The sequence below is a fragment of the Schistocerca serialis genome, chromosome 1, assembly GCF_023864345.2.
Source record: "Schistocerca serialis cubense isolate TAMUIC-IGC-003099 chromosome 1, iqSchSeri2.2, whole genome shotgun sequence".
In the NCBI taxonomy this organism is placed as follows: Eukaryota; Metazoa; Arthropoda; class Insecta; order Orthoptera; family Acrididae; genus Schistocerca; species Schistocerca serialis.
The window spans coordinates 408,251,872-408,277,594 of record NC_064638.1 but is presented as its reverse complement, the minus strand read 5'-3'; the positions used below and the strand labels follow the sequence as shown (position 1 = coordinate 408,277,594).

The window sequence follows — 25,723 nt, the reverse complement described above, 5'->3', positions numbered from 1 at the left end:
TCGCGGCTTCACAGTTGTGCGTTCAGTGTTCGAATTAGATTATTAATTTTATTTCTTTCTTTATATTTTTCGTTTATCTATCATGTCAGTAGAAGATTACTATTCGAATGTTTTTTTATCACGTCAGGTGATGCAAAGGTGCTATAGTAAAATTACAGCTCGGTTTCACAATAAGTGCCATACATCTATACATACAATAAAATTGTACTGTCAGATGTCTGTACATAGGGGATATTTAGGAAAACTTAATATGAGCGGTCTTCATAACAGCAATAGAAGCCATTATTATCAGAATTTTTGTATATTTGTCTGTCTGTTTGTTCGTATGTTTGTACACACAACCCAAAAACTACTGCACGAAACAGCATGTGGCTTTCACAGCTTTATTTTTGGAGGTATGACTTAAGATCTTGTACACGTTTCATCTTGATACGCGGCCAGGAACCTGAGTAACCTAAATATAAAGGCTGTTTTCTTTAATTGGATCAGTACCGGGACATGAGAATCCATAGGAGATACAGGGAAACTTTCTTAGAATCTTCGGTGCTTTCTTGTTAAAACAATTTTGCCATAATCAACTTTTTGGTCAAGCGTGAGTTGTTCATCAAAATGAGTAAACTTAGCAGTTTTTTTTATGTGGGTCGAATCAGTTTCGTTACTATTTCATCTTATGGGAAGAAAAAAAAGGATCAGGACAGGAGAAGTTTTATAAAACTAAAGTAAATAAACCAGGACAGAAATGATAGAACCTGAAAAAAGTAGTACTGTGGAACGTTTCATAACAATAATAATAACGTTAAAAATTTAATCGCCGGCCGGAGTGGCCGTGCGGTTCTAGGCGCTACAGTCTGGAGCCGAGCGACCGCTACGGTCGCAGGTTCGAATCCTGCCTCGGGCATGGATGTGTGTGATGTCCTTAGGTTAGTTAGGTTTGACTAGTTCTAAGTTCTAGGCGACTGATGACCTCAGAAGTTAAGTCGCATAGTGCTCAGAGCCATTTGAACCATTTGAAAAATTTAATCCCGTTATTCATAGATATTTGTAAATTCATTTATGAGTCGGTGCAACTATTACCTTTGATAAGTAGGTAGATTTGACGCTACTAAACACATCAAAAAAAGTTTTGCGTCACCTCGGTTCCTAGAGTTCCGGAACCTGTACAGAAAATTGGAATAGAGATGAACATAAACATCATTTCCACCCTTTTTATTTCTCATGAAAACCGCACATTCAATGTCGTACCACCATGCAGCGAGATCTTCAGAGGTGGTGGTCCAGATTGCTCAACACACTGGTACCTCTGCTGAACCCATGAGTCTCTTGGGTAACCTTGCTTCTCCCATGCGTGTAACATGACCCCACCATCTAAGCCTGTTCGCCCTGACTGCTACATCTATAGCGTTCATTCCCAGTTTTTCTTTGATTTCCTCATTGTGGGCACCCTCCTGCCATTGTTCCCATCTACTAGTACCTGCAATCCTCCTAGCTACTTTCATATCTGTAACCTCAACCTTATTGATAAGGTAACCTGAATCCACCCAGCTTTCGCTCCCATACAACAAAGTTGGTCGAAAGATTGAACGGTGCACAGATAACTTAATCTTGGTACTGACATCCTTCTTGCAGAAGAGAGTAGATCGTAGCTGAGCACTCACTGCATTACCTTTGCTACACCTCGCTTCCAGTTCTTTCACTATGTTGCCATCCTGTGATAATATGCATCCTAAGTACTTGAAACTGTCCACCTGTTCTAACTTTGTTCCTCCTATTTGGCACTCAATCCGTTTATGTCTCTTTCCCACTGACATTACTTTCGTTTTGGAGATGCTAATCTTCACACCATAGTCCTTACATTTCTGATCTAGCTCTGAAATATTACTTTGGAAACTTTCAATCGAATCTGCCATCACAACTAAGTCATCCGCACTGCATGTGTTCACATATCTTAATCTCACCCAGCCAGTCTATTGTTTTCAACATATGATCCATATATAATATGAACAACGGTGGAGACAGGTTGCAGCCTACTCTGAACCATGAACTCAATTTACCGTCAACTCTAACTGCTGCCTGACTATCCATGTAAAGACCTTTAATTGCTTACAAAAGTTTGCCTCCCATTCCATAATCTCGTAGAACAGACAATAACTTCCTCCTAGGAACCCGGTCATATGCCTTTTTTAGATCTATAAGGCATAGATACAATTCCCTGTTCCATTCATAACACTACTCTATTATTTGCCGTAAGCTAAAGATCTGGTCCTGACAACCTCTAAGAGGCCTAAACCCACAATAATTTTCATCCAATTGGTCCTCAACTAATACTCGCACTTTACTTTCAACAATACCTGAGAAGATTTTACCCACAACGCTGATTAAAGAGATACCTCTGTAGTTGTTACAATCTTTTCTGTTTCCATGTTTAAAGATTGGTGTGATTACTGCTTTTGTCCAGTCTGATGGAACCTGTCTCGACTCCCAGGCCATTTTAATTATCCTGTATAGCCATTTAAGACCTGACATTCCACTGTATTTGATGAGTTCCGACTTAATTTCATCCACCCCAGCTACTTTATTGCACTGCAATCTATTGACCATTTCCACGACTTCCTCAAATGTGATCCTATTTCCATCATCATTCCTATCCCATTGTACATCGAAATCTGAAACATTACTGATCGTATTTTCACCTACATTGAACAGCTCTTCAAAATATTCCTCCGTCTGCCCAAGAAATCCACAGGATTCACAAGCAGTTTTCCTGACCTGTCCAAAATACTTGTCATTTCCTTCTTACTTCCCTTTCGAAGACTGCTAATTACACTCCAGAATGGTTTTCCAGCAGCTTGACCCAAAGTGTCCAACCTGTTTCCAAAGTCTTCCCAAGATTTCTTCTTGGATGCTGCGATTAACTGTTTGGCTTTGTTTCTTTCTTCAACATAACTTTCTCTGTCTACCTGAGTTCTAGTATGTAGCCATTTTTGATACACCTTCTTTTTCCTTTTACAGGCTGCCTTGACTGTGTCATTCCACCAAACTGTTTGCTTAAAAAAAATGGTTCAAATGGCTCTGAGCACTATGGGACTTAACATCTATGGTCATCAGTCCCCTAGAACTTAGAACTACTTAAACCTAACTAACCTAAGGACAACACAGAACACCCAGTCTTGTTTGCTTCATCCTACCTTTACACACTACTGTTCCAAGACATTCTTCAGCCACTTCTAGTACTGTGTCCCTGTACCTTGTCCATTCATTTTCCAATGACTGTAATTGAATACATTCAACTAACTCGTACCTTTCTGAGATCTTTGTTATGTGCTTGTGCCTGATTTCCTTATCCTGAAGTTTCTCCACTCTTATCCTCCTACATATGGACCTGACCTCCTGCACTTTCGGCCTCACAATACCAATTTCGGTGCAGATTAAATAATGATCAGTGTCATCAAAGAATCCCCTGAATACACGTGTGTCCCTCACAGCCTTCCTGAATTCCTGATCTGTTATTATATAGTCAATGACAGATCTGGTTTCCCTGCCTTCCCAAGTATACCGGTGAATGCTCTTATGTTTAAAAAAGGAGTTTGTGATTACTAAGCCCATACTGGCACAGAAATCCAAGAGTTGTTTCCCGTTCCTGTTGGCCTCCATATCCTCTCCAAATTTACCCATAACCTTTTCATACCCTTTCTGTTCGATTTCCAATCCTGGCATTAAAATCACCCATGAGCAGAACACTGTCCTTGTCCTTTACTCTAACAACTACATCACTGAGTGCATCATAAAAACTTTCCATCTTATCTTGATCTGTCCCTTCACAATGCGAATATACTTACACAATCCTAATTTTCTTGCTAGACACTGTCAAATCTATCCACATCAGTCATTCGTTTACATACCTTATTGCAACTATGGTGGGTTCCATTTCTTTCCTGATGTAAAGCCCTACACCCCATTGTGCTATTCCTGCTTTGACTCCTGACAGGTAGACCTTGTATTCACCCACTTCCTCTTCTTTCTCACCCCTTACCCGAATGTCACTAACAGCTAAAACATCCAGCCCCATCTTACTTGCAGCCTCTGCCAGCTCTACCTTCTTCCCAGAGTAACCCCCATTGATATTAATAGCTCCCCATCTCATTACCATTTGTTTGCCGAGTCGTATCTTAGGAGTCCCTGGTTTGTCAGTCAGAGGTGGGACGCCGTCACCTCCAAAGGTCCGAGGCATTTGAATTCACATATTCTTACAGTTCAAGCTTATATCAATTCTTATATTAATTCTTACATATTATTATTATGCTTATTCTTCAGGAAGATTTGGTGTGTCCCCTGATACCGAACGTACAAACATTCGAAACAGAAATTGCTAACATCATGAGTATCGCGCGAAGCCAAATTTCTTACAGTGACATTTCTTCGTGTGAATCTCACTCGGGAAAGAAATATCGTTAACGTTGTTGAAGATTTCACGCTTAACAATAGTTTCCCTGCAAACCAAGCATAACGGATCATTTTTCCGAAAACTGGCGCTTGTACTTGATTGTGAATCAAGATACACTACAGGGATATCACCGTAAACACTTCAAAATAATTTTCTCGTTCATTTACAGCTTTTAAATTCGTTCAGCAGACAGACAATTAGTAGACGAATAACTACAACAGTGTTTCATCATACACTGGAAAACATTCGTATAGTAATCTTCTGCGACATGAGTAGATAATTGAAAACTGAAAATCAGTACAGTAATCGAGTTTCGAACATGGGGCGCAGGCGTCTAATGCCGTGAAGCTAGCCACTGTACCACCGCTTCGGTTAAACTTGCACTAAAAGACAGATAAAGTACCTCGAAAACTTTGACTGTCGTTTTCTCAGAAACGGTCGAGTATCTGCTGATAAGCCGAGACGCGTGCTCACTTGTTTTCACCCCTCTTTCACTGAGCAAATTTTCTGGGAAATCGTGTGATGGCACTTGCCGGGTCCTCCTCTTTAGTAGTGAATAATATGTCTCATTACTATTAAATTAATGGCTTGTTTTTCTGTTACGTAATAATTGTGCTGTAACTCATTTAGTTATTCGTAGATACATTGATGGTCTCTGCTGTGACTTGGCAAGACAGCCAAGCCACTATGAGGAAGCCGAAAGGCAAGCGTTTAAGCTCACGCAGGCTGGCGTGAGGTCTGGAACAGTTAAAGGGATTGAGACTGGCAAATAAAGTACGTAGCTGATGGAATACTTAACTTTAATTCATAATTGGTGAACATCGGTCTGACGGTACATGCATCACAAGATAAATAGCAAATGATAATGGCGCCTTGCTAGGTCGTAGCAAATGACGTAGCTGAAGGCTATGCTAACTATCGTCTCGGCAAATGAGAGCGTAATTTGTCAGTGAACTATATCTAGCAAAGTCGGCTGTACAACTGGGACGAGTGCTAGGAAGTGTCTCTAGACCTGCCGTGTGGCGGCGCTCGGTCTGCAATCACTGACAGTGGCGACGCGGGGGTCCATCGTATACTAGCGGACCGCGGCCGATTTAAAGGCTACCACCTAGCAAGTGTGGTGTCTGGCGGTGACACCACAGTCTCTTTTCAACTATGATAATTCATTACATCACAGTGAGTGAAAAGATGCAGTCTGGTGGGAACATGAAGAGAGAGCGGCATGAAATAGCACAAGAACTAAGTCGCTGTTCTAAGGACTGAGTTTTCTTCGTATTTTACTAGCACTGTCAATTAATTTAAAAAAAAAATGGTTCAAATGGCTCTGAGCACTATGGGACTTAACTTCTGAGGTCATCAGTCCCCTAGAACTTAGAACTACTTAAACCTAACTAACCTAAGGACATCACACACAGCCATGCCCGAGGCAGGATTCGAATCTGCGACCGTTTCGGTCACGCGGTTCCAGACTGAAGCGTCTAGAACCACTCGGCCACATCGGCCGGCCAGGGCACATGTTTAGGGTGCCGTGACTGTGTGGTGAAATATATTGCGAAGCAGCTATCAACCACTATACTGATGAAATATTTAAACCACTCGATTTTAACCTAATATATTGAACTGATCGCCATTTTTACATGGAAACCGAAAAGCCTTGTTCCACGACGTGTTTCAAAAGAAAACGACAGCGTAAACGTAGCACGCAACGGGAAACAAGAGCTACAAACAAAATACCTTTACCGGCTTTCAAAGTTATCACCATTAACACAATCCTGTCATCGGCTGTAAGGCTGCTGGTAACTGTCAGCAAACGCTTCTTGTGGAATCATTCGAAGCACCGTAGTCACGCGTTGTTGGATAAGTGCAACGCCTGCGAGTGTTCGTGAACAATAGTGTGGACACTGTCCTTATTGGTCTTCAACTCTTCGGCTCTCATTCTCGAGGTTATTCGCCGATTATCTACAAGTATCTGGGATTGTGCATGATGACACGAACACGGCTGATCCCCGCCACCTTCCTTTCCGTCACGAAAGCGTTTAAGCTTCACAAACACAATCACATTTTTACTCGCTACATCAACACCGTACTCTTGCACTAACATGCCAGGAGTCTTCGTCGTCGTTTTCCCTATCTGGAAGCAAAATTTCATATTAACTCGTTCCTCCATTTTGCGCTCTATTTTACAGTGACACGAGTGCGACAGATGCTTGCGGATGATAGGCGGCTGTCTTCTAGTATGAGGGCAGAAGAGTTGAAGATAAACAAAGACAGTGTAAGCACTAGTGTTCATGAAGTTTTGCAGACGTTACGGGAGCCCAACAACACAGGCTCCTATGACTCTTTATCATTGACGATAAAATCTTCTGACTCATTAACCCGCGTCATAATCCTCTTCAGATTTATTCAATGTTCTACATTTCAACCCCTCCACTGGAGTCAATGGATGACTGAACACGGTCGAAAGGCAGTAACACGTCCAATTAAAAATGCTATTTTCCAGCGCTTTTTTCGGTGAAGTGGTTTTACAGGGCAAAAAACCTTTAGGCTGCTGCTGACTGGCCGCCATCATTGGGTAAATAGTGAAAGCAGATATGAAAAAGACGGGGAAACCGAAATATTATTGTTCCTGTACCACCTAGGTTGCTTTCTGATATTTCCCGCTCTCCGTGGCTCGTTATTTATTTTTGTGATAGCAAGAAGCCACGGGGACGGAAGCGTGTAGATGTCAACTGTATTGAAATTGTACTTGTTCTTCGATATTTCAACGTGCAAGGAGTTCCTTTCTATAAATATTACTTTCTATGGGTAGCAATCGTATGTACTTAATATCCATGACCTGATCACATTCTCACTGGCGCTCTGCTAGCACTGGTTTTACGTTTTGTCCTTAATATGTGCGGAATTCGTGTTAGGTAGTGTGTAATTCTGTTGACTTTCGAGTTTCGCCTATACATTGCACAACCACACGTCACTTCATGTACCTCCACACCGTGAGGGATGCTTCGCACGTCCCTCGCAGGCTGGAAGAAGTCTTTTACCTTTTGTTGACTAAAACAAGTAATCTGTATATCATTTTTCCGAAGGTTTCTGCCTATGCAATAGGTTACTATAGTGACAAAAAATAACCTTACAGAGGTCCCTCGTTACTCTTGTTTAAATTATTGTTATTACCTCCTCGTTTGAAAGCTTTGTTTATGGATAGCTCAACATAGCCGTTGGCTATAAGAGTTTCCCTAAAAAAATCTAGTTCTGATGGCAAACTCTCATTATCACTAATGCCGCGGATACAAGGGTATTAAGACTGTCGTACTTCTCGGCTTGGCAGTGGTGCGAGGTGGCATCTGAATACCTATTTGTATTGTTAGGCTTCATATTAACTCCGAGCCGTACGTTACTGCCAGCTCTTTTGCAGATCAACAGTACCGAGAACATGAGGCCGGCTTCAATCTTCATTTCCGTACTGAAGTTGATTTCCGGATGAACATACAGAAAACAGTAAAATTTATGCAGTTGCTCCCTAGTGTGTGGCCATACAACAAACGTGTCATCCATATAGCGAAGCCAGAAGCAGGGTTTTAGTTCCGCAATACTTAATACCTTTCGTTCGAATGTTCCCTAAAAGTGTCAGCTGTTACGCGCTACAAATGAGAGCCCGTAACAACCCACTCACATCGTTCATGAAATTCTTGTTTACACCTATTCTCCGCCCGGACAGGCACTGAAAGACCCAGCGGTACCGACCCACCGCCGTGTCATCCTCACAGCCAAGAGCGTCACTGGTTGTGGACACGGAGGGCCATGTGGTCAGCACACCGCTCTCCCTGCCGTCGTCAGTTTTCGTGACCGGTGCCGCTACTTCTCAGTCAAGTAGATCCCCAGTTTGCCTCACAAGGGCTGAGCGCTCCCCACTTGCCGACAGCGCTCGGCAGACTGGATGGTCACCCATCCAAGTGCCAGCCCAGCCCGAGGTTGCTTAACTTCGGTGATCTGACGGGAACCGGTGATACCACCACGGCAAGGGCGTTGGTTCGGAAACCAATCAGTGGACATAAATATGGAGTGTGTCCACGCTTCGCCTTTACTCTGCTGGAGACAGTTTCAACGAGCTGTCTGAATGTCTGTAAACGAACTACAACCGATTCTTCCGCAAGAGCAGAAACCAGGAAAGGTAGTGATGTTGGACTCTGGGGTCTGCAGCGCCGTCCATAAATCCGTAAGAGTTCGAGGGAACGGAGATCTCTTCTGAACAGCAAGCTGCTATGCATCGCAGATATGCTCAATAATGTTCATTCCTAGGGCGTTTGATAGCCAGCGGAAGTATTTTATACTAAGAATAGTATTTCTAGAGCCAATCTGTAGCAATTCTGGACGTGTGGGGTGTCGCATTGTCCTGCTGGAATTGCCCAAATCCGTGGGAATGCACAATGGACACGAATGGATGCAGCTGATCACACAGGATGCTTACGTACGAGTCACCTGTCAGAGTCGTGTTTAGACGTGTCAGAGTTCCCATATCGTTCCAACTGCACACGCTGCACACCATTACAGAGTCTCTACCAGCTTGAACAGCCCCCCGCTGACATGCAGGGTTCATGGATTCATGAGGTTGTCTGCATACCCGTACACGTCCATCCACTCGATACAGTCTGAAACGAGACTCGTCCGACCAGGCAACATGTTTCTGGTCGTCAACAGTCCAACGTAGGTGTTGACGGTCCCAGGCGAAACATAAACCTTTGTGTCGTGCAATCATCAAGGGTTCACGAGTGCGCCTTCGGCTCCGAAAGCCCATATCGATGATATTTTGTTGAATAGTTCGCACGCTGACACTTGTTGATGGTCCTCCATTGAAATCTGCAACAATTTCCGAAAGGGCTGCACTTCTGTCACATTGAACGATTCTCTTTAATCATTGTTGGTCCCTCTCTTGCAGGATCTTTTTCCTGCCGCAGCGATGTTCGGCGTGTGATGTTTTACCGTATTCCTGATATCCACGGTACACTCGTGAAATGGTCGTACGGAAAAGTCCCCACTTCGTCGCTAGCTTGAAGATGGTGTGTCCTATCGCTCGTGCGCCAGCTATAGCACCACTCATCCTACATATCTATCACTCGGTACCGGTCGAGACTCTGAGCAGGCCAGTCCACAAACGGCTGCCTGACGGAATTTTGTTTAAGACCGAGTGTGTTGTCATGCTGACACAAACCATCATCGACTCAGAATTGTTCCTCTGTTGTAAGCATTGCACAATGCTCTAAAATGGATTCATATCCTTCCGCACTTAGCGTTTTCTTAAGTGCAATACGGGGACCACACCCTAACCTCTATTGCGTAACACCATGTCCTCCGTAGGTCACTGTTGGCCCTACACAAGATGGCAGGCAACGTTCTCCAGGAACTCGCGAACGCAAACCCTTCCATCGGATTGCCGCAGGGTATAGCGTGATTCATAGCTCCAATTCGCTCATTGCAGTCACCCGCTGGGTGGCGTCGCTCTTAACAGTGCTTCAAGCGTCGTTTCGCACTTACTACAGATATGTGTGACTTATAAGGAGCTGCTCAAGCACTGTACCTTATTCTTTTTAAGTTCCTACGCACGGTGACTCTGTTACCAGACTGTTAGTAGCAGTTTAGAGCTCACGAGTAATTATTTCCACCGATTTCATGCAATGTTTTGCAACCATCCTGCGCAGTGCTCCACGGTGTCTGTACGCCAGTACATAAGGCTTCGTTTACCTATGTTAGATACTTCAAGTATCCATTCCACCGTCAAACTGTGGACTTTGATAGGTTTGGAATCGTTGAAGTGCCTCTATGTGATTGTTACTCAGATGACATCCAGTGTGATGTCCTTAGATTAGTTAGGTTTAAGTAGTTCTAAGTTCTAGGGGACTGATGACCATAGATGTTAAGTCCCATAGTGCTCAGAGACATTTGAACCAATTGACATCCAGTGACTATCCCACGTTCGAAGCTCTCTTGACCCACGCAGTCTGCTGGTGCTACTTCTCCCTAATGCTCGCTGCCTCCATTTACACAGAAGCGCCAAAGAAAGTGGTATAGTCGTGCGTATTTAATCACAGAGATATGTAAACAGGCAGAATACGGCGCTGCGGTCGGCAACACCTATGTAAGACAACAAATGTCTGGTGCAGTTGTTAGATCGGTTACTGCTGCTACAATGGCAGGTTATCATGATTTAAGTGAGTTTGAACGTGGTGCTATAATCGGCGCACGAGCGATGGGACACAGAATCACTTAGCTAGCGACGAAGTGGGGATTTTCCCGTGCGACCATTTCACGACTGTACCGTGGATATCAGGAATCCGGTAAAACATCACATCTCCAACATCGTTGCGGCAGAAAAAAGATCCTGCAAGAACGGGGCCAAAGACTATCGACGAGAATCGTGCAACGTGACAGAAGCGCAACCCTTCAGGAAACTGCTTCAGATTTCATTTCTGGGCCATCAACAACTGTCAGCGTGCGAACCATTAAACGAAACATCATCGATATGGGCTTCCGGAGCCGAAGGCCCAGTCGTGAGCCTTTGATGACTACACGACTCAAAGCTTTTCGCCTCGCCTGGGCCCGTAAACAACGACATTGTCCTGTTGGTGACTGGAAACATGTTGCCTGATCGGACGAGTCTCGTTTCGAATTGTATCATGCGGACGGACGTGTATGCATATGGAGACAACTTTATTAATCCATGAACCCTGCATGCTAGCCGGGGCTATTCAAGCTGGTGGAGGCTCTGTAATGACGTGGGACGTGTGCAGTAGGAGTGATATGGGAGCTCTGACACGTCTAAATACGACTCTGATAGGTGACTCGTACGTAAGCATCCCGTGTGATCAGCTGCATCCTTTCGTGTCCATTGTGCATTCCGACGGACTTGGGCAATTCCAGGAGGACAATGCGACACAGAATTGCTACAGAGTAGCTCCAGAAGCTCTCTTCTGAATTTAAACACTTCCGCTGGCCATCAAACTCCCTAGACATGAACATTACTGAGCATATCTGGGATGCCCAGCAGCGTGCTGTTGAGAAGAGATTTCCATCCCGTCGTACTGTTACGGATGTATGGACAGCGCTGCAAGATTCATGATGTCAGTTCCCTCCAGCACTACTTCAGGTATTAGTCGAGTCCATGCCATGTCGTGTTGCGGCACTTCCTCGTGCTCGCGGGGGCCTCACACGATATTGTGCATGTGTACCAGTTTCTTTGGCTCCTTAGTGTATAATGGGCTGTCCCACTTTCGTAACTCCTTGTGATAGGTTCCGCATTGCGTAACTGTGTACGGATATTTTTTTTCAGTTTTAATTAACTCGACTGCACGCATAATTCGATGGAGACGCATATATCTCGAGCAAATTTACCTCCAGTGATCTCAGTTGTATCTGCTACCACGAAAGTCAACAGCTATCCGCGGCGAGAGAGGAAGATAGACAACCACAGGAAATAACCTTGGTTGATACAAAAACAATATATTTTGATTTCCCCCTCTCTTTCAGTACCTGCTTCCAATATTTACCCAGTGACGACCCACCAATAACAGACTGAAAATTTTTATTCAGTACTCCCTTCTCTGTAAAATCATTGTGAAATAGCCTTTCGCAAGTAAACGCAGGACAGTCTTTCGACAGTGTTCAGCCTTCAAGGGACATCAGTCGAGCCCCAAAGAAGACATCAGCAGAGGGATCGCAACGTAGAGTACTGTGGAAGTCTGAAGAGGAGTACGTCGCTCCCTGATGACTCGTGAGGTTTTACCACCTGTAACAGGTGCGGTTGCACAGCTACTTTGGTACAGAGCTGCCCTTAAAACATGCGCAGACGAAGGAGCAGCTGACATCTATTCTGGTACGCCACACATTCGAGTACAAAAGTCACAGCAGGTGGACTCGAGCCACGGTAAGTACGCTCGCCTCAGCCGCTCGCGAGTAGCGCGCCCTGACTGCCGCGTGCCCACAGCGCAGGAGGAGCTGCGCTCGATGGCGATCCGCGAGGCGGCGCGCATGTACCTGCACCACCCGTCCTCGTACTACCTGTCGGCGGGCCCCTACCTGCCGCACACGGCCATGTACCCGGCGCACACGCCGCCCGCCGTCTTCCCGCCGCCGCTGCACATGGGGCCGCCGCTGCCCTTCGCCGTGCCGCCGTCGCCCGAGTCTCCGCCGCAGTCGCGACCGCCCACCATGTAGCCAGCCGGCGCAGCACAGTGAGTACCCACTCTGTACTTATACCACTTTTCGTGCACGACAGATCTCTGCTCTTCCCAGCCAAAACTCAGCGCTCTAGCACTGGCGCTGTGTGGTTCCCAATGGGGAATATTGGGGAGGGGTTTCCAGGACTGTCAATCAGACAATCAAGGAAATCGTCAAAAAATCATGCTCCGGACCTAGGTTCTGGAACTACTCTGCCTGACGGAGGTAGTTCCCAAACACATGGGACATGCTTGGATGTCAATACTATTTCGTATAAGTAAAAATCAGCATGGATTCCACAAACAGAGACTCTGTGAAAGTCAGCTCTCTCTGTTTCTCCATGAGATCCATAGAGCCGTAGGCTGATACCGTGTTCCTTCAAGAAGGCGTTTGACACCATCCAGCACTGCTGTTACAAGCTTATGGAGTATTGGACCAGATTTGTACTGGATTTAGGAAGGTTATGTAGGACCGTTATTGTTTACGATGTATATAAACGATGTAGTAGAAAGAGTTGTATGCTCTGTAACTCTTTTCGCAGGTGACATAGTTGTCTACGCCAGAAGACAACACCTATTTGCAGAATGACCTGTAGGGCACCGCTGATGGTGCAGGCTCTGGCAGTTGACATTGAACCTAAATAAATGTAACGTATTGTCAGTATACAGAAGTGAAAACCAGTAGTGTACAGCTACACTACTGATGACAATTTGCTGGAAACAGTATCTAGCGTAAAAAATCTACGAGATCTTAAGTGAAATGACCATATACAACAAATTCGAGGCCTATTCGAAAAGTAAGGTCGGATCGGTCGCAAAATGGAAACCACTGTGAAAATAAAAAATGTTTTGTTTGCAACAGTTAGCTACACTATGCAACTACTTCTCTACATAGTTGCCTCTCCGATTTAGACATATGTCGTAGCGTTGTACCAATTTTCCAATACCCTCGTCATAGAAGTCAGCCTCCTGTGCTTGCTGCCAATTCTCTACGCTGGTCTACAGCTCGTTGTCTGTGCCAGAACATTGTCTTCATAGCCAGTGGTTCATGTGAGAAGAGATGAAACTCTGGGAGAGCCTATAAAGAGCCCTATTGTAGTTGATCAAACACTTCCCATCGAAAACGCTGCAGGAGCATCTTCATTGTCGCTTCAGACTGCAGCCGAGAATTGTCATGCTGGAGGAAACGCATGACAGCTATGTTTTGCGGGCTGCATGACATCAGGCGAAATCTGACTCCAGGCCCACGTACTTGGCGGTGGATACTATTGTTCTAAGCATCTTTACGTGCTCACTGTGGGCTCAGAACATGACGCGATCGACGGGCATACTAGAGGCACTGCATCCGTGCAAAGCTTCATCGGATTTCACTATGGCTTCTATTTCGCACCCCATCGGACCTTCCTTTCCGAATAGCCCTCATAGTAAGAAAAGCAGAACCCAGACTGAGATTCGTAGGGAGAATCCTACGGAAATGTTGCTCATCCACGATGGAAGTGGCTTATAAGGCGCTTGTTCGTACTATTCTAGAGTATTGTTCATCAATATGGAATCTTTATCGGGTTGCACTAACAGAAGAGGTAGACAAGACCCAATTAAGAGTGGGACGTTTCGTCACGGGATCGTTTAGTCAGCGCGAGAGCGTTACAGAGATGTTCAGCAAACTCCAATGGCAGTCGTTATAAGAGGAGCGTTGTGCACTAGAGAGGTTTGGTGCTGAAATTTCGAAAGAGCATTTTCCAGGAAGAGTGGGACAACATATTACTCCTCCCACGTACATCTCGTGTAATGACCACGAAAAGAAAATTCGGGAAATTAGAGCTAGAAAAAAGGTTTACCGACAATCATTATCCCCAGGCGTCATTCGCGAATGAACAGAGTAGGGGGAGATCAGTTAGTGGTACCAGGAGTACCCTCCGCCATACACCGTTAGGTGGCTTGCAGAGTATGATGGTGATCTACATGTAGATACACAGCATTGACTGGTATATGAATCATCACACCTCCAGCCACGAGAATGGATTAGTGTTGCTCGTCTTTAGTGTCGTTACCATGCCTGATAGGGTATTTAAAGGGCGGATCAGCGTCACATGCTGCATGATCACTGTGAACGATGCGGTGATGCCGTGCACTATACGGATGCATGGAGGATCTTATGTGACAGTGGCGTGATGGTAAACTGCGTGGGAACGTCAGGGCAGGTGTATCATCGTCAAGCTTAGGGTCGACCACGTCTGACCATTACAAGGGAGCCACCCCGTGTTGTGTTGTGCACCAAGCACACTGTAACCCCTTCACAACTGCTCCTGTCATCCGAGAACAAGTAATAGACTCCCTGGAACATTCTCTGTCGTATTGATATTAGTATGCGACGTCTGCTCTATCGGACATGTCTGTCAGAACAGACACCACATATCAATACACGAGGGCTACCCGGAAAGTAAGAAACGATAGGTCGCGAAATGGAAACCACAGTGATAATCAAACCTGTTTTATTTGCTATAGTTAGCTACAACTTCCAGCTACTTATCTCCATAGTCGCCGATCCGACTTAGACGTTTGTCGTAGAGTTGTACCAACTTTCCGATACCTCCATTATAGAAGGCACCCGCCAGTGCTTTCCGTCAATTCTGTACGCTGGCCTACAGCTCGTTGTCTTCATAGCCAGCGGTTCATGTGAGCAGAGATTAAACTCAGAGGGAGGCAATTACGGGCTGTGTTGTGGGTAATCAAACATTTCCAATTGAAAACGGTGCAGGAGCATCTTCATTGCCCCTGCAGAATGCGGCTGAGAATTGTCTTGAAGAAGAAACCGCGTGACGGTTATGTAATGCTGGCTGCATAGCTTCAGGCCCTCGTACTTCGCGGGAGACACTATTGTTCTAGGTATCTTTATGCGTTCCCTGTGTGCTCAGAACTAAAAAAAACGACATAACGCGATCGTCGGGCATACTAGAGACACGGCCCAACACACCTGAGCAAAACGTCATCGGATTTTCACTATGGTTTCCATTTCGCGACCGATCGTTCCTTAATTTCCGAATAACCCTCGTATATGTATGAGCGAGGACGGCTCTAGGTACTTTCAGTGGAGATGCACAGTGTCTTCTGAACGCCTTTGGGACATAACGAATGCTATGGGCAGTGAAACTAGCGGATGGGGGTGCCACTTGCACGTGACAGAGAATTTGGGTCGAATGGGAAGTCGATATGGGACGTCATATTCGCTTAAGTGCCACAGTCCGTTTTATCGATCTTTCTTTATTCTGATAGCAATCGCTATGAAAGCTCGTGACGGAAAAGTTTAGACTCTTGAGCTACTTGATGACACTCGAGTTGCAATTTCGTGTTCGTAGACAGTAAAACAGGAGGCGTTACTTTTCGAGCAAGACTGACTGTGACAAACAAAATATTTCTCTTTCCTACTTTCTTTCGCTCTCTGCACCTTCACCATGCATATTGTGATGTTAATAGCGCCACCAACAAACAGCTTTGTGGCTGCAATGAATGTGTAAAACGTACATTAGGCTTTCGATTCTCACTAAGCGCAGTTAGGCAGCAGATAATCGTTAGGCGGGTTGTTTTATGGCACGGCAGGTCGCTTTACGGCTAAGATTGACGGCAGATAGCGGTAATGCGAGGGAGATGCCGAGCTGGGCGAATTAACATCTGGTCTCGCTGTAGCCCGCAGCGCCATCAGTTGCAGTCGCATTAGCTGACACAGCGGCAGCTCCTCAGCAGAGTCCTTGCACGGTGATAAAGAGGCTCTTTCTAGATCCATTCTTAGCTGCGTGGTCAGAATCACTTGTTTCCTGACTACAGCAGGACGACTTAAGTTGGAATGACATCATCCATATACACACATCAAAAAAAGTTTTGTATCACTCTGCTTCCGAGAACTCCTGAAGATAGACGTTGACTGTGGACATTGTATCACAGGCACAGTCCTTTTTGACTGTTCAGAGATGTCACGAAACCCGCCCAAAGATGGAAACAACCATGCATGAGCAGCGTCCATTAGATGGAGAGCGTCCGACAACCGATCATTTCCAGTCATTCACCGATGAGCATCGCGTATGCCTTCAACCAGACAAACGTCGGAGACGTGTTTGAGGGCGACCTGGTCAGGTTGAACGCCTTAGACACACTGCCAAGCGAGTGCAGCAAGGTGCAGGTTCCCTGCTGTTTTGGGGTGGCATTATGTGCGGCCGACGTACGCTACTGGTGGTCATGGAAGGCGTCGTAATGGCTGTACAATACGTAAATGCCATCCTTCGACCGATAGTGCAACCATATCGGCAGCATACTTGCGAGGTATTCTTCTTCATGGTTAACGATACGCGCCCCCATCGTGCACACCTTTTGAATGACTTCCTTCAGCATAACGACATCGGTCGACTAGGGTGGTCAGCAAGTTCTCCAGACAAGAACACCATCGAACATGCCTGGGATAGATTGAAAAGGGATATTTGTAGACGACTTGACCCACCAACCTCTCTGAGGGATCTACGCCAAATCGTCGCTTAGGAGTGGGACAATCTGGACCAACTGTGCCTTGACGAACTTATGAATAGTATGCCACGACACAGGCAAGCATCAATGCAAGAGGACGTGCTACTGGGCATTAGAGGTACCGGTGTGTACAGCAATCTGGACCACCACCTTTGAAGGTCTCGCTTTATGATGATACAACATGCATTGTGTGCTCTTCGTGAGCAATAAAGAGGGCGGAAATGATGTTTATGTTGAGCTCTATTCCAATTTTATGTACAGGTTTCGGAACTCACGGAACCGAGATGATACAAAACGTTTTCTTATGTGTGATGCCTTACTACTTTCGATCGTCAGTCGTTTACACAAAATTGTAAGACGAACGTTTCCGTTCTTGAGTCTCGTTATTATGACACCAGCGAAGAAGTGACACATCGTGAGAAAGAAGTATACTCTGCAGATCACGTGCTCTGGGCCCCCAGGTTGATCTAGTTTGTAAATAAAACCAACCTACGGTCAAATATTTTTTCTGTACCCAGCAACACCCCTGCTGCTGTTTCTATCTTTGCCCTCGTCAATCAGATAATCTCACCCAAGAGCAGGATTGCTGAACTGTAGAATTCTCTACGCTGAAACCAAACAGCTTCGACATCAAGATGTTCTGTCTGAGAGGAATTTACGGGTTGGGTGATGAGGTCTGTTAGGTCCAGGATTTTGCTACGGCCTGTAAGCAGGGAGATAGGCTGATAGTTTTCCTCAGGAGAAATACATTCCGCGGTTTTCCACGTCGAGGGGAAGTAAATAAGTTTCAGACAAGCATTATAGATACTTGTGAGATCAGTGCTAGGACTCAGTACCCTCTGTTTGTAGCATATGTAGACCTAGTAGCCAGACGAACAAGAGTCGCAAGAGTTGGCTGAAAATGATTTTGAAAGGTCTAGACCGAACAGGAGATACGGATCTATACTCTCTCCATTTTCATTATAAAAACCATTCGTGGAAGGATGCACAATTGAAGCTGTCGATGAACAAAAGGAGATAGAACGGCCGAGAACGAGATGGATTGAAGGAAGTAGGGAAGCAATTGGTCTCATCATTAAATATCTCCGGGAAACAGCACGAGACCAATTAATTAGGAGTGTCCTCGTCAACATGAAAATGGACAGTCCGAGACCACTTAGCAAGGTATCATCGTCATCATCAGAATTGTCACTTATAATTTTGTCTATGGATAATGTTACGTTTATTCCATTGTTATGGCTCTTTCCTTCTCAAAACAGAAACATGAACAGTTAAATCATTACTACCCATACACATAGAGCACAGTGATATACGAATATTTGTTTTTGTGGCAATCTTACGCAGCAGCTGTTATGATGAGTTTTTTTTTCTTTTTTTTGCCTGTTGAACACATGGCAGTTAAAGAATATTTTTACCAGCAGAGTTTCGCTTTTATTGATAAAGCATTTTCTGTGGCTGTTCTGGAAATATAGACATAATATATACCTACGTTTTGAACTTTCAGGTAAGGTAACCGAATAACGCTCCTTATCTGAATATGGCCACCCTGTATAAACTCTCCAACAAATGGCGCAATCATGCGCTATTACTGTAAACTTCTTCAGAGGGTACTGGTGAGCTTCTCACGCAAGAACTTCAGAGCTGAACTACTAGACGGAACTCCTCCAGGTACAATCGGGGCAACTCATCCTTCTGGATGTATACAGCTGGACTTGTTCACGAAATGGTTCCAGCACTTCATCAACATTGTCAATCGATCCAAATACGATCCAGTACTCCTGATTTTAGACGGCCACATCACGCACACTCGCAACATCGACGTTATTCTGCTTGGCCGAGATAATGATGTTTCCATAGTTTGCCTCCCGCCGCACTGCACTGATAAAATGCAACCATTGGAAGTTTCTTTTATGTTGCCATTGAAATCATACTATGCCCTAGAATTTGAAAATGGTTGGTTGCTCACGAAAGCAGAGTTCTTACCCATTACCAAACAGCTGCTCTGACTGGGTGTGCTTACATAAGAGCTGCAAATATGTCAATAGCTATTAATGGTTTAGAACCACAGGAATTTCCCCCATTGATGAAAATATCTTCGACTCAAATTTTATGGAACCAGTTCCTGCTCCAGAAGTTGATAATCGTACCATGTCACGTAAGGTTACGGAGTTGGTGGTTATAGTGTTGACACATAATTTTTCAGGTTGTCTACGTATCCAGTTATGCTGTCCACTGATGTGATATATATATAGCGATCGTATCAACCTGTTCCGCCTGAAGATGGCGTATGACGCGCCGAAACTGGTTGAAACAAAATAAAAAAAATTACAAGGACGGCTGTAGGCGTTTTATTTTCTCACGACAGTAAACGGCCGTCGTCCCAAAGAACTCTTGCCAAAACGTTGGTCACACAAAAACTTAAGGCAATTCGATCTGTGGCTGTCATCAACCAAGCACTGCCACCCGTCGCGGTTCAGCTACCCTTACCACAGGCTCACCTCACAAAAATATTACTGTGGAAGCACATCAAAGGAAGCAAGACAAGGAGGAATCAGCTGCGAGAAAGAAGACAGGTTGAGTAAACCGAAGGGGGAAAGAAAAGTTTCTTCCTCTGAATCCTCTGAAGATTCTGTTGCTGATGAAGATTTAGATTCAAATTCTGATGAAGTAGATGTCACTGACGAAAATGACGGCGGTGAAGGTATGAAATGCCCAGCGTGCTACAAACTATATTCGCAGTACAACCAAGGACAAAAATGGATTCGGTGTGTACAGCGCTTTTTGAGGAGCCGTGAAAAATGCAGTGGACGAATCTCACGTAAAACTGCGTTTATTTGTACTCCTCGTTTGATACTTTAATTTTAATACTCGTTACTTTTCTAGAATTAACTTATTTTTGTAAGTTCTTATGTGTTTTGCGATTTGATTACCAACTATCTAAGTTTCGTGTGCCTTTGATAGATAGGGGCCATATTTGAATCACCTTTCTCATAAATAAATCAATGCCACTTTTTTGCATTATTTTTACATTCTTCATAAAGTTATTACAAAAGTTGACCCTGGCACATATAGAAAACATACTTGGGTGTATAATGACACTTTCAGTTGTTTTTCTTATAGCAACTTGATGAATTTACAAGTGATAATAAAAAGAGGGCTCGTATTTGGGAACCTTACCTTATGGATTAAAAACCTTATAAAGCTGGCAAATAAATTACTTTTGATGTTTTTGTCTCTGATTTACATATTCTGCACACCTTTGCTTTTCTCTTCGTTGTTAGCGGGGATTGAGGTCGAAAGAAACTTGGTTGTACGTTTACTTTCGGCAGTTTTTCGCCATTTTTTGAAGTTACTTTTTCTTCCACTGCATACGTGTGTTTTTTCCACTTCACCTTCTTTTTGCTAAACTTCGCTAGAGAAATACTACAGCAGTTTTACGTGTTGCGCGCTCAGCACAGTGTTTTATCATTGTTCGTTTGTTTCCTGTATATACTCTGATTGTTGCCGATTCAAATGGTTCAAATGACTATAAGCACTGTGGGACTTAACATCTGAGGTCATCATTCCCCTAGACTTAGGACTACTTAAACCTAACTAACCTAAGGACATCACACACATCCATGCCCGAGGCAGGAGTCGAATCTGCGACCGTAGCAGCAGCGCGGTTCCGGACTGAAGTGCCTAGAACCGCTCGGCCGCAGCGGCCGGCTGTTGCCGATTGTGAATATACATTTTTTTCTTTGTAGTCTCTCGTGTTTGTGTGTGTGTGTGTGTGCGTGTGTGTGTGTGTGTGTGTGTGTGTGTGTGTGTGTGTGTGTGTGAGAGAGAGAGAGAGAGTGTGTGTGTGAGAAAGAGAGAGAGAGAGTGATAACCTGTGGTGGTGGTGGGGGGGGGGGGGGGGGGGGGAGGGGGAATAGTGCGTTTTTATGGAACAATACAATACTAAGAGGATGTAGTGTCACCACATAGAGGATGCGCTGACATAATTCGCAATCAGCGCAAAAGACTTTGCTCTCTTTTGGTAGGAGAAGACTGTGACAGCAAAAAAGATATTCAGACACAAAATAAGCGTAAAAATCATACCCAAAACATGGATAAACGCGGTACTATACAGGGTGTTCCAATTTTCTTCGTTCAAATTAGTGCAGGAGGTAGAGAACATCAAAATAAATATATTTAGATATGTTAAACATGTTCCCTGACGGCAGTTTCTGATGCCAGGAACGATTTGCACAGAAGGTAGTTTGGCATGCTAATTACAGTAATGGCATTCACCATCGGCCCTCGTGCACGCACTACATCGTCGTGTCCGTTCGAAGATTCCTGGCATGTCCCCAACGTTACCAGAGGCGGCTGCAACTGTAGCTATCATGTCTTCTTCTGTTTCCATAATGGTTTCATACATCAGCTGCTTCATCTGGCTCCATGTGAGCTGTGTGGCCAGATCACTGCGGCCGATCCATAGTTTCCAAATAGCGGCTGTCAAACGATTCCTCACAGCAATGCTAGAATGCGCTGGCGTCCCATCGTGCTGGAAGTACATCCTATATCTAACATTCAGAGGTACATCCTCCAGCAGCTCTGGCAACATGTATTCAACGAAGCTGCGAAATCTCCGTCCGTTGAGGCGAAATGGAAGAATGCGTGGTTCAATCAACTTATCACAGAGAAGGCCGGCCTACACATTAAAACTGAATTACTGCTGACGATCACAAGGCCGAGTACCTCGTGAATTCATAGGAACACAACCATGCGAATTGTGGATACTGAAACAGCCTTCACTAGTAAACATAGCCTCCTCGATGGTTAGGACCACGGGCGGGAATAAATGGTACAGGGTAGCGTCTTGTAAAAAAACGATTGTGCGAAATGCACACGTTGGAGAAATTCTGTTGGTCCTGCCACGCGCTGAAGCTGCTGGTCATTAACACATTTCACACAAGGCTATGTCTGACGGCAAGGATGTGTGCAGTACGTCGGTTACTTGTAGAGGGAGTGTATTCAACATGCGGCAGAATCTCGTCTTCCAGTTCGCACTGTTCGTTTCCGACCTGTACCATGCATACTTGCACAGGAAGTGCCTGCTTCACGTAGCAGATGATGCAGATGTCCGAATGTTTGGTGCTGTGGAACCCGTCGACTGTCAAAACGCTGTCGATACTCCCTCACTGCAGCTCTTCAGTTTCCATTCACAGACCCGTATACCGGTGCATGTCAGCCATTTCACCACAAGTAAACCGCTCCATGTTCACTGTTGTTGTCAAATGAATCTGCGTATTTCCTAGCACACCTCAGAGCAGAACCAGCCATCCGCACACAGAGCAGCTTTGAATATCAGTACACATTCCGTCAACGACAACACCGACAGAACAGTTTACGTCATCACGACTAGCGAAATGTTGCCTAGTGTTACAAGTAGACTTCAGAGACCATACGTTCGTACAGAGGTGTCCAAAAAAATGTATTCACTGTTTAAAAGTCCATAACTGGCTAACTAATTGACGGAGTTGTCTCATATTTGGTAGTCTATTAGTCTGTAGTTCCGGCAATCGCCACACAAGCGTTGTATTTCGTTGTTTTGTTTTGTCAGATGACAGTCGCCAGATAGTCAGTGGTTTGTTCTTAGTTGCACCTAGTTACTCGAGTAAACATGGCTGGTGCAAGGCTTACATTCGATGAAAGGTAGTCAGTTTTGAAGTGGTATTTTAAGTACGAAAACATTAATGAGGTTCAACGGCAATGGCGAAATGAGTATCAAACACAGCCACCGACACGTTTAACGATCCGTCGCATTCGAGACAAATTTGAAGCCGAAGGCTGTGTTAAAGATGTACACAAACAACGATCTGGACGACCTGTAACAGTAACAAGTCCAGCTAACTCCCGTCGTGTGTTACAACAATTCACTCGCTCTGTGAGACAGTGCTGGAGTGAGTCACTCAAGTGTTCGGTAAATTTTGAAGACGGCAAAGTGGAAGCGCTACATCCCTCGACTGCTACACGCAGTGAACGAGGACGACCCGGATCGTAGAATGGAGTGGTTTACTAACATGCTGTACAACGATGAAGAGTTTGCAGAGTTGATTGTGTGGTCTGTTGAGGTACAGTTCGAACTCAGTGGTACAGTAAATCGCCAAAATTGCATCTACTGGGCCGCCGGAAATCTGAGCGTCCATGTATACAAAGCCGTGAATTTGCCAGGAGTAAATGCGTGGTGTGGGTTGTCTTACCGTTGCTTGATTGGTCCATTCTTCTTTGACGGCACAGTTACCGATGAGGTGTACCTTCAGAAGCTTCTGACTTGCATTTTACCTCCCATCCGAGACTTCTATGGAGACGGAAGAGTTTACTACCCCAGCCCACTACCAAAATCGTGTTAGGGCGTATCTCGACGAAAATCTACCAGGAAGATGGATAGGCCGTAGAGGTGCTGTGGAGTATCCACCAAGTTCCCCAGACCTAGCTCCTCTGGACTTTTACCTGTGGGGAACACTAAAGGACGTCGTTTATCGAGAAAAGCCACGCACATTGGATGAACTTGGAGAATCCATCGAACATTCGTGTGCAAATATCCAACTGAACACATTGCAGTCAGTAGTTCGTGCTGCAGTTCGGGGGCATCGTTTGTGTGTGGATGTTAATGGTGACCATTTCGAACACCTACAGTGGTATATTTAAGTTGGACTTTAAGCTACACTTTCACCAAAAATGAGGCAACTCCGTCAATTAGTTTGCAAGTTATGGACTTTTAAACAGTGGATGCATTTTTTGGACCCCTCTGTATATTAGTTTTGGTGTCCTGTACCTCCTGTGTTAGAGTGAAAGAGTAGCTTCAGAACACTCTGTAATTTTCAGCCCATGGACAAACACTGTAGTAGCTTGAAACACAGTAGGATACTAATTAGAACTGGTTGGACGAATTACTTGAGAGTTGGGGCTACCGGTGCGAACAGGCGGAGCGCGTCGCTTGTCCAAAGGCGTGGCAAGCCCTCCCACGGGTCGCTTGTGTGGTAAGCCTCAGTTGGTCGCTGCGTGGCCGCGTGGACAGGCTGGATGGAGCCTCCTCTAGTGGAAAAGCAGATGAGCTGAAGATACGGCACGACTTTCGCACCGGTGTGAATAAAACAGGGGCCTGCTGTACAGTACAGCACGAATAAAGCATTATACACAGGTGGTCACATGAAGTCAGTCGAGAAAGACGTCTCGATGGTTTTTGCGCCATTGCGACTTATGCGACAGTCCCCATTTACTAATTTGCCGAGTTGGTACCGTATAATAAGTGGTTCTTTTAAACACTGCAAAGTAAAAATCATCTGGATGAGGTAATCATTTTACAAACAGTTACACTTCTGACAGAGAAGACATTGATATTATTGTTTTATTTGTATGGTAACTACGAGGTAATGGGTCTCTACCCGATACCAAAATAGGCGCCTGCCTTACTGCTTCTTGTTTTGTGAACTGGGCATCATCCTCCTCTTAAAAAAGCGTAATTACCCTTGGACTCTATTTAATCACTTTGATTATGGTCTCGTCTGTTTAGTTTGCTAGTTTCATGATCCACTGATAATTTTCACGATAAATCGCAATGATGTGGAACGAGTTATTCTACATTGAAATAACAAATTTCATTGTAAATATGGTTACATACTGCACAATGTTTTTTTTTATTTTGAATACACAGATGTGAGTTACTAATTCCCATGCACCTCTTTTTGCACGTTACAATACCAGAAATTCTTGTACCCAATAGACGAAATTGTCAAGGTGAAACTTTCTCAGTTTTTTTAATTTAATTTTCTGTCTGTAGGACATTTTATATCACTGGCAAAGTTATCAAAAATTTTGGTAGCTACATTGTGCATCGCATTTGGTGCTAAAGACAAACTTAATGTGGAGTAATGAATGTCATTATTTCTTCTGGTAATGTAATTATGTGCATAATTGTTCGCTTTGAACGGCAGTGGATTATTTAGAATAATCTTTGTGGGAGATTGAATGTACGTAGAAACAGAAGTCAAAATGCTTGACTCCTTAAACAGATGTCTACAGGATAATCGTGGGCGAGCATCACATATTTTTCTTACAACAGATCTGTGAGCATTGAAGACTTTCTTTCCTAAATATATGAGTTGTACCGTAACACTATCCCATTTGATAATATTGAATGAAATTATGCAAAATACGTCAACTTATTGATTTGTTTCTCCACAAGATTTGCAGTGGTTCTAAGTGCAAACGTGGCTGTACTAAGTTCTTCTAGGAGTTTCAAAATGTCTCTAATCAGTACGGAAACCTAAATCTTGTAGTTTGCAACCTATTTATTATTTCCTCGCGATGGTTTATACTTATTATTGGTGTAGTATCTCTTGATGATTATGATCAAGGTAGTAATAGATATTAACGACAGGTGACGAGATTACAAAGCAATATGAGTAAGACCTCTAAATGGACTAAAATAAACCGATACATTGAATAAAATCCTCAGTTACAAATACAAGAAGTTCAATTAATGTGATATAACTGTAATGAGTTGAAAAGTATGCTTAAACCGCTCAGCTTT

General features: G+C 44.4%; 1 long non-coding RNA gene across 1 annotated transcript in view; it reads left to right on the top strand.

Annotated features, from left to right (window-relative positions):
- LOC126471887 (uncharacterized) overlaps nucleotides 1-25,723 on the top strand; it is a 392,155-nt gene that overhangs the window by 184,601 nt on the left and 181,831 nt on the right. Inside the window, exon 2 of the long non-coding RNA XR_007586365.1 lies at nucleotides 12,417-12,663. This is a non-coding gene — a long non-coding RNA (uncharacterized LOC126471887). The remainder of the gene's footprint in view (nucleotides 1-12,416; nucleotides 12,664-25,723) is intronic.